This window comes from Tupaia chinensis, unplaced genomic scaffold (genome assembly GCF_000334495.1).
Source record: "Tupaia chinensis unplaced genomic scaffold, TupChi_1.0 Scaffold000477_1, whole genome shotgun sequence".
Taxonomy (NCBI): Eukaryota; Metazoa; Chordata; class Mammalia; order Scandentia; family Tupaiidae; genus Tupaia; species Tupaia belangeri.
The window spans coordinates 1,296,451-1,304,769 of record NW_006159986.1 but is presented as its reverse complement, the minus strand read 5'-3'; the positions used below and the strand labels follow the sequence as shown (position 1 = coordinate 1,304,769).

Here is an 8,319-nt window from a genome sequence, read left to right as displayed (position 1 = left end):
CCCGCGGGCTCTCAGGTTAGCCTAGTGCTCCCTCCTGTCTGCTTAGTACCCGCCCCCTCACCCTGCGCTCCACCGCCACGTGCGCGGGTGCCCCCCACCCACAAAAACAAAAACAAAACTAAAACAAAAACACGACTGGCAACGAAAGGACCAGCTCCTTCCCTGCCTGCACGAGCTCTGGAGGTAACTGCTGCTCCCCGCCTTCCGGTAGCAGGGCTGGGGAGCCAGTCCTCTCCCCCAGCGGGCTAGACAAGCCGGCCCTCCTCCCGGCTCCTGGCCCCTGCTGTCATCCAGGGCGTGTGCTCCGAGCTTATCGTCCTGCGGGTGTTGGCTGTCTCGGCGCTCGGGGGTGTATCTGTCGCAAGCAGAGGCCACCCCCACCCCCGCCCGATGGAAACATCCCAGAGCCCGGGATTGTGTCTTCCCCAGCAGACCAAGGCGCTCCCAAGAGGGCAGGGAGGGCCTGTGACAGTGGCTCACGTGGTTTTAAAAACACACTCCATAAAAAATGTAAAAGTTAGATCACATTACACAAAGTTTGAAACTAGAGAGTGAAAACGATCGCTCTGAATCCCTCCATCCCGACGCAGGGTCTGTTCAAATTTTGTTGACTTGCCATAGCCTAGCAAAGTAGATGCTCAAATATCTTCGAGGGTGGAATGAAGTAATAATAGTAACAATAAAAACGTATCGAATAGTTACTACCTGTTCGAAATAGTTTCAAATGCCACATTTATTGACCCATTTGGTCTTCCCACACAAGGTGGGTACTATGATGATCAATACCGTCTCCACTTAGAAATCAAGTAACTGAAGCACAGAGAGGTTCGGTGACTTGCCTAAGGCCACCCAGCTGGTAACTCAGGAAGCTGAGACTTGAACCTTAGTAGTCCCTTCCCAGTGCTGCTGTATTTTTTCCTTGCGTTAATTGTTAAGGCATACACAGGTCTTACAAAAACTCCCATTATGGAGAAAACTTGCAACGATTTGCAAGATTAAAAAGTAGAGGAAAATAATGTAAGGAAACTCATGTCTTCCAATCACCCAACTTCAATAATTATCACCTCAAAGCCCATCCCATTTCATTTCTCCATATCCTCAGATAATTTTGAAGCACATTCAGTCACTGTAGCATATCATTCACAAATATTTTAGTATATGTCTCTGAAAGATAAGGAGGATGTTTCATTAAAAAAAAAACCATTTCATTTCTCCATATCCTCAGATAATTTTGAAGCACATTCAGTCACTGTAGCATATCATTCACAAATATTTTAGTATATGTCTCTGAAAGATGAGGATGTTTCAGTAAAAAAAAATTGGGGGCTAGCAGGTGGCATGGAGTTAAGGGAGCTGGATCCCACAAGGGCCAACTGTGTGGTTCAAGTCCCGGACCCAGTGGCTTAAAAATTTTGTGCGTGTTGGGGCCGACAGGTGGTGTGGTGGTTAAGGGCGCTAGACACCTGCATGGCCAACTGAGGTTCGAGTCCTGGACCTGGCTAGGAGTGTGTGCATGTGTGCTCCAAATCCTGACAGGATGAGAAATGCAGGAGAAGGGATTATGATGTGAACATGCCCCATTGGGGGATGCTTTCTTACTTTCCCTCTCTCTCTCTCTCTCACTCTGTCCCTCTCTGGTCAAATTAAAATAAAATAAAATAAAATAAAATAAAATAATTCTTAAAAAAAAACAGTTTGGGTGTGTGCCCAAAATCCCAAGAGGGGAATGGAGAAGGGATTGTGGCATCGCCATCTGCCCTGAAGCAGAGGGAGGGGGACGGATACCTCGATTTTTCTCTCTCTGTCTCTCTCTAGTGAGCACACATGCCTTATAGTGAACTGAAAAAAAAAAAATTGGGCCAACCCATGGTGTGGTGGTCAAGGCACCTGGATCCCAAATGACTAACCTGGTCTAGTCCCAGACCTGGTGGCTTGAGAAACACACTAGGAGTGTATGCGTGTGTGCCCCAACTCCTGACAGGATGGAGAAATGGAGGAGAAGGCACTATGCTTTCTCCCTTTCTTTCTCTCGCTTTCTTTCTTTCCCTCTCTCTAGCAAACACGTGTCCCTCCAGCAAATTTAAAAACAATTACAATACCATAGCATGCTTTAAAATTTATAATTTCTTAAATCATCAAATATCTAGTTAGCATTTACATTTCTCTGATAATTTAATACTTTTTTTTTTTAATTTTTAGAAATCAGAGCCAGCTGCGGTGACACGAGCAGTAGCACCATGCTCTGTGCTGCTGAAGCCATAGGGAAGATCAGGCTTTGGTTCCCAGGTCGACTTGTACACTCCAGGTCTGTGATCCTGGCTAGCTGGCAATGCTGGAGGAGGATCATGGCATGGATCCACTAAAGGTAACCCGTTGAGGGCACCTCTCACTTTCTCTTTCTGTCTTTATTTCTCATGGGAGAAAAAAAAAAAAGTTAAAAACTGGTTTGCTTGATTTAGGAGCCAAATAAGGTTTTTGGAAGATATAAGACAGAATTCATTCTGCGTTTTTTTTTTAAAGAGAGATTTTTGCTATAGGGTGCATGTGCTTGCCAGAGAGATGGAGAGAGATAGACAGAAAGTGAGAAATCACCCTCCTGCAGGGGGGATGGCCACACTGCAATCCCTTTTTCCTCCATTCTCCTGTTGGGGTTTTGGGCATGTACACATACGCCCGGCGTGAGTTTTAAACTGCTGGGTCTGGGACTCAAATCACTGTCAACTACATGGGAGTCCAGTGATATAACCATTACACCATCTTCTGGTCCCCAGAATTTATTCTAATCTTGAAGTTTCTCCCTCTCACTTTTTGTCTTCTAATTTTACTGATTAAGGGAATTAGGTATTTATCCTAGTTTCTCTCTTTTTGGATTTTGCTGCTTTATTCCTGGGGAATGTTTATGCTATTTTGTACCCTAGTCTTTTTTTTTTTTTGGAGAGGTTTTTGCTATAGGGCGCGTGCGCTCGCCAGACAGACAGAGAGAGACAGAGAGATAGAAAGCAGGAAATCACCCCCCAGGGGGGATGGCCACGTTGCAATCCCTTCTCCTCCCTTCTCCTCTCAGGATCTTGGGCACGCACACACACGCGCCCGGCGTGAGTTTAAGCCACCGGGTCCGGGACTCGAACCACGGCCGACTACATGGGAGTCCAGCGACATAGCCATTACGCTAACTGCTGGTCCCTACCCTAGTCTTTTCATATAACCTAACAAACAATGTCCCATGCTGCCACGTAGTTTCCACCGCCTCATATTGTTCCATCCAAATGGATGTATCATTCTTTTTTCACTGGACATTTAGTTTGCTTTTGGTTCTCCACTACTATAAATATTGCTGGAGTGAACATCCTGCACATCACAGCTTTTCCTGTGCATGAGATGACCGCCTTAGAATCTGCTACCAGAAGTGAATCATGTTTGAGGCAGGAACAATGCTTCAGCTTCTTGGAACATACTACCAATGATTTGTCCAAAGGGTGGCATGCCCCCCAGTGTCACATGAGTGTGCTGTCCCACATTTTGCACAGTGCTCAGGCCTATTTACAGTTGAAGGATGTTTGGTGAACACATGGTAATTATGAGGACAAAGAGAGAAGGAAAAAGATGTCAGGGACTCTGGCTAAATAAAGCAGAGAGCAAGCCACGATTTACCACAAACCTGGGATGAGTCAGAACTCGGTTCATTCCCAGTTGCAAAAAAAAGAGACCAACTTGATAACAGGAGTTATTAATAGGACATGACATATCCAATAAACTTTTTGTTAGACCCTGTGTGTCACTCAGAACCTTATCTGAGACATAGGTCCAGTCTGGGTCACTGAACTTTACGGAGATGGAGGAAACTGGCAAAGATCCAGAATGCTTGATGGACTTGATGGAAGATGGGAGAAATCCTAGAGAAGTCGAAGGAGTCCAGCTGGCTTAGTTAGGAAAAAATAGACACATCTTTCTTGCCTCAGTGATGGGAGATTCTGTGAAAAGGACAACACTCAGTTGCTTACTTATGTCCGTAGAAGGATGACCATAAGAAAACAGGGGTCTTGAGCTGGCTTTTTTTTTTTTTAATGGAGATTTTTGCTACAGGGTGCATGTGCTCACCTGAGAGACAGAGAGCAAAAAATCACCCCCCAGGAGTGATGGCCAGCTGCAATCCCATCTCCTCCACTATTCTCTAGAGATTTGGGGCATGCATGCACATGTGCCTGGCGTGAATTTCAAGCTGCCAGGTCCAGGACTTGAACTGCAGTTGGCCATATGGGAGTCCAGCGATGTAACCATTATGTCACCTGCTGGTCCTAGGCTAACTTTGTAGCACAGTGGTTAAGTGTGGTGTTTTGGGAGCTAGACTCCATATGGCCAGTTTGAATCCCTGATCCTACAGCTTGAAAGGCACATACCAGGCACACATGTGTGCATGCTCCCGAATCCTGATGACAGGGAAGAATGGAAGAAAAGGGATTATGGTACGACCACACCCTACTGGAGGGTGTTTTATCTTTTCCTCTGTCTGGCAAGTGCACGTACCCTAATGGAAATAAAAGATAAAAAAAGAGAAAAGGGAGAGCCAGCAAGTGGCATGGTGGTTAAGATCCTGACTCCCATAAGGCCAACTCTGCAGTTTGAATCCTGGATCTGGCAGCTTGAAGAACATGCTGGGCATGTGTGTTTGCATGCCCAAAATCCTGGGAGAAGAATGCAGGGGAAGGGATTGTGGCGTGGCCATCTACCAGAGAGTGATTTCTCACTTTTCCTCTCTCTCTCTGGCAAGAGCACAATGCCATTTGGCAAAGAACTTAATTTTTTAAAAAGGGGCCTTCATGAACTAGGAGAAATTTCTGTAGGACACAAGATAAAACTTTTTTAGACGCTGAAGTGAATATTCAGATCTTAGGATAAACATTGTTGGGCCATTGGTCCTGGAAATATTTGAGAAGATGCCTGTTCTACTCTAGATGGTTCTGATACCCACTGCCTGGTGTCCCCAAGGTATCTTGCAAGGTCCAGCTCCAGCTTTAGCTCAGCTGTTTCCAGGCAGCCCCTTGGAGAGGGGCAGGTGGGGTCTGAGGGAAGTGCTTCCTTGGTTTCCTGGGCCAGAATTTTCCTTCCCCATTTCAGGGTATACACTCAGTTCCGGGTACATTTACAAGGCAGTCAGGTTGTCGCGCGGTGACATCACCTGATCCTGATATTCCAGTCCTGCCGTGCATAGAGTGGACTTGGAAAGAAGCGAGTTGGAAATACCCCCACAGGGCTCTCTTGGTGATGTGGAGAGTGAGAGAGACCCAGGACTGAAGAGCCACATAGTGCAGCTTCGTACAATGCAACAGATGCTTTACATACTTTTTTTTTTTTTTCAATTCACACAACCTTGGAGGTAGAGTTTTACAGGTGTAAAAATTTGCCCAGAGACACAATACCCAGAAAGGGGTGCCTATGCTATATCTACCCGGCAGTAAGATCTATGCCCTCGACCTTAGAGCACGCAGACCAGTGCCTTCTACCCAAAGTTGCCAAGCTGACCTGAGACAGAAACTCAGGCTCGATACCCACTGCCTGGTGTCCCCAAGGTATCTTGCAAGGTCCAGCTCCAGCTTTAGCTCAGCTGTTTCCAGGCAGCCCCTTGGAGAGGGGCAGGTGGGGTCTGAGGGAAGTGCTTCCTTGGTTTCCTGGGCCAGAATTTTCCTTCCCCATTTCAGGGTATACACTCAGTTCCGGGTACATTTACAAGGCAGTCAGGTTGTCGCGCGGTGACATCACCTGATCCTGATATTCCAGTCCTGCCGTGCATAGAGTGGACTTGGAAAGAAGCGAGTTGGAAATACCCCCACAGGGCTCTCTTGGTGATGTGGAGAGTGAGAGAGACCCAGGACTGAAGAGCCACATAGTGCAGCTTCGTACAATGCAACAGATGCTTTACATACTTTTTTTTTTTTTTTTCAATTCACACAACCTTGGAGGTAGAGTTTTACAGGTGTAAAAATTTGCCCAGAGACACAATACCCAGAAAGGGGTGCCTATGCTATATCTACCCGGCAGTAAGATCTATGCCCTCGACCTTAGAGCACGCAGACCAGTGCCTTCTACCCAAAGTTGCCAAGCTGACCTGAGACAGAAACTCAGGCTCCTAACCATCTGCAAGGAATCTTTATGGGCACATGCCTACTGGGCCTATTGGGGAGGTCCAGGGTGTGTCCAGGTCCAGGCCAGCCTGGGTCAGGGGTAACTAAGGAGTAGGCAGGGCTTGACAAATGCTACTTCACTCTGCCCTACACCCCACACACTTCGTGGTAAGCCAGCTCCCAGGAGAGGCCAGGAGGGCCCAGGAAGGCCCAGGAGGGCAAAGGACCGGGCTAGTCCGTTCAGAAAGGAGCCAATCTGGGGTGAGGGCGGAGGTAGCGAGCTAGAATGGAAAAACCCTGCACTTGGGGTCAGAGTATCTGGGATCTAGTCCAGTTTGGAAACCCAACAGGGACCTACGGCCAGTTAACTGAAAACTCCGAGTTTCCTCATCTGCAAAACCCGGGCAAGGGTAAACCACACAGGGCGCAGGCGCAAAAGCTGAATCGTTACACACCAAAGTATTAGCATCTGATCTTACTGTTGTGTCACGGTCCAGCTGTGCAACCTCGCAGAGGCGGGGCCAGGACCGGGAGAAAACTACAACTCCTAGGAGGCGGCGGGAATATCGGTAGGGAGGCAGGGGAGAGACTACAACTCCCAGGAGGCGCCGGGCGGGCGGCGCGGGGCGGTGACGTGTCGGGGCCGGCGCGGGGCGCTGATTTGGCCGGAGCTGCCAGCGGGGTGGCTACTGCTGTGGGTTGTTACAGCTGCTGGAGCAGCAGCGGCCCCTACCCCCTGGCACCTTTCCTAGGCCTTCGACCTCCAACCCCGCACTGTGAGTCCAGACGGGCGGCTTCGGTGGTGCCGGAACCGGGAGGGCCCCCGGGCTAGAGGAGATACAGGAGAGAAGGTGGGGCTGCTGGGGAGGCGCCCCGGGCTGGAGGAGACCCGGGCTGGGAGATTGGGGGGTGTGGGAGTGCATCAGCGGAGGGGTAGTATCAGCCAAGAGGGTGCCCAAGGAGGAAGCTGGGAGTGAGAGCCAGGGAGTGGATGTCGGGGAGGAGTGCCTAGGCTGGGAACGAGGGACGGCGGACCGGGACAGCTGAGTTTTGGGAATAAAGGTTTGGCTGCCTCCAGGGCTGGGTGATCGCATGGAGGTGAGGGTGAGGCCCCGGACCGCACCAGGCTTGGAGTGCGAGGTCCCAGGATAGGGAGCAGAGTGGGAGGAGCACTAGGTGCCTCCAAGAAGGTGCTGGAGGTCTTAGAAAACCCCAACTACAGCGAGAACTCCGCCTCCTCGTTCGTCTTTCTCGAGTTCGCCTCGGTCCTTGCTTTTCACTCCCACCTTCCAGTCCGAGGGGCTGGGCCAGAGTTGAGAGGTGAGCAGCAGTGGTATTGTAGGTGTGGGGTGGGCGGAGTGGAAATGGCGTTGTGGCTTGTTGCCACGGATTCCCCGTTGGGGTCTCCTGGGTACAGGCTGGGATGTTTTGAACTGCTCACCCAGAAGGTAAGTTTGCTGTCTAAAGGGCTGCCGTTGAGGGGGAGGGAGTGGGAGCGCTCACCTGGCGGCCGTTCAGGGGTGAGCTCAGGTCTCAGCTTGAGTGTCTGACTGGCTAGGCCGGGATATTTGTGTTTGGAGCCAAGGAGACTGAAAGAGGGGGGTAAAAAAAAATCCCCAGCAAAAAAGTGGTTAAGAGAACAGAGCTGCTGCAGGCCGTGGTTTGAGACAGGTTATGAAACCACATCAGGGTCTGGCACTGGCAGCCACCTGCCAGCTAAGGCAGCAGAACTTCTCAGCCTCTGCCAGCCCTGGCCCCCCCTTTCTCCACTTCTAGGAGAGGGGGTCAGTTGGTTAATTTGCTAATGGGAGTGATACATGCCCATTGCCACGCGGAAGTCTCATGTTTCCTGGCTGCCAGTCTTTTTCTTAGTTATTGATCTGTTGTTTCTGTTTGGTTGTCTGTTTTTTTTTTTGGGGGGGGGGCAGTCGTCCTGGGGTTCTCTGCTCTTAGACCACCTAGTGTTCAGGCTTCAGGAAGACCCTCACCAGGGTGAGCTAGGACCTAGGTCGAGGCCCTTCCTAGACTCGTTAAGCTTTTCGGATGCCCTATTATAGCCAGAAAGGCATATAGGGCTTTGTGATCTGGGTTTCAACAAGGCTCCTGGCACTCCTAGACAAAAAACTAGGGAGGGCTGGAGGTTTTTTACACCTACACCTCTGTAGGTCTGGGTTATGGAGTGCAGTATTTCTTGTCACAC

The 8,319-nt window shown here is 49.6% G+C and overlaps 1 protein-coding gene across 7 annotated transcripts in view; it reads left to right on the top strand.

Annotated features, from left to right (window-relative positions):
* Nucleotides 1-6,763: 6,763 nt before the first annotated feature.
* ORMDL3 (ORMDL sphingolipid biosynthesis regulator 3) overlaps nt 6,764-8,319 on the top strand; it is a 6,765-nt gene continuing 5,209 nt past the window's right edge. For 2 of the 7 annotated variants that reach the window (XM_027774761.1, XM_014590700.2), the window contains exon 1: nt 6,764-6,895. The gene's annotated coding sequence lies outside the window, so the exon portion shown is untranslated. Of the gene's footprint in view, nt 6,971-7,341; nt 7,440-8,319 lie in introns of those variants that run through there. The other 5 variants (XM_027774759.1, XM_006155915.3, XM_006155917.2 and 2 more) reach the window with 3 other exon arrangements.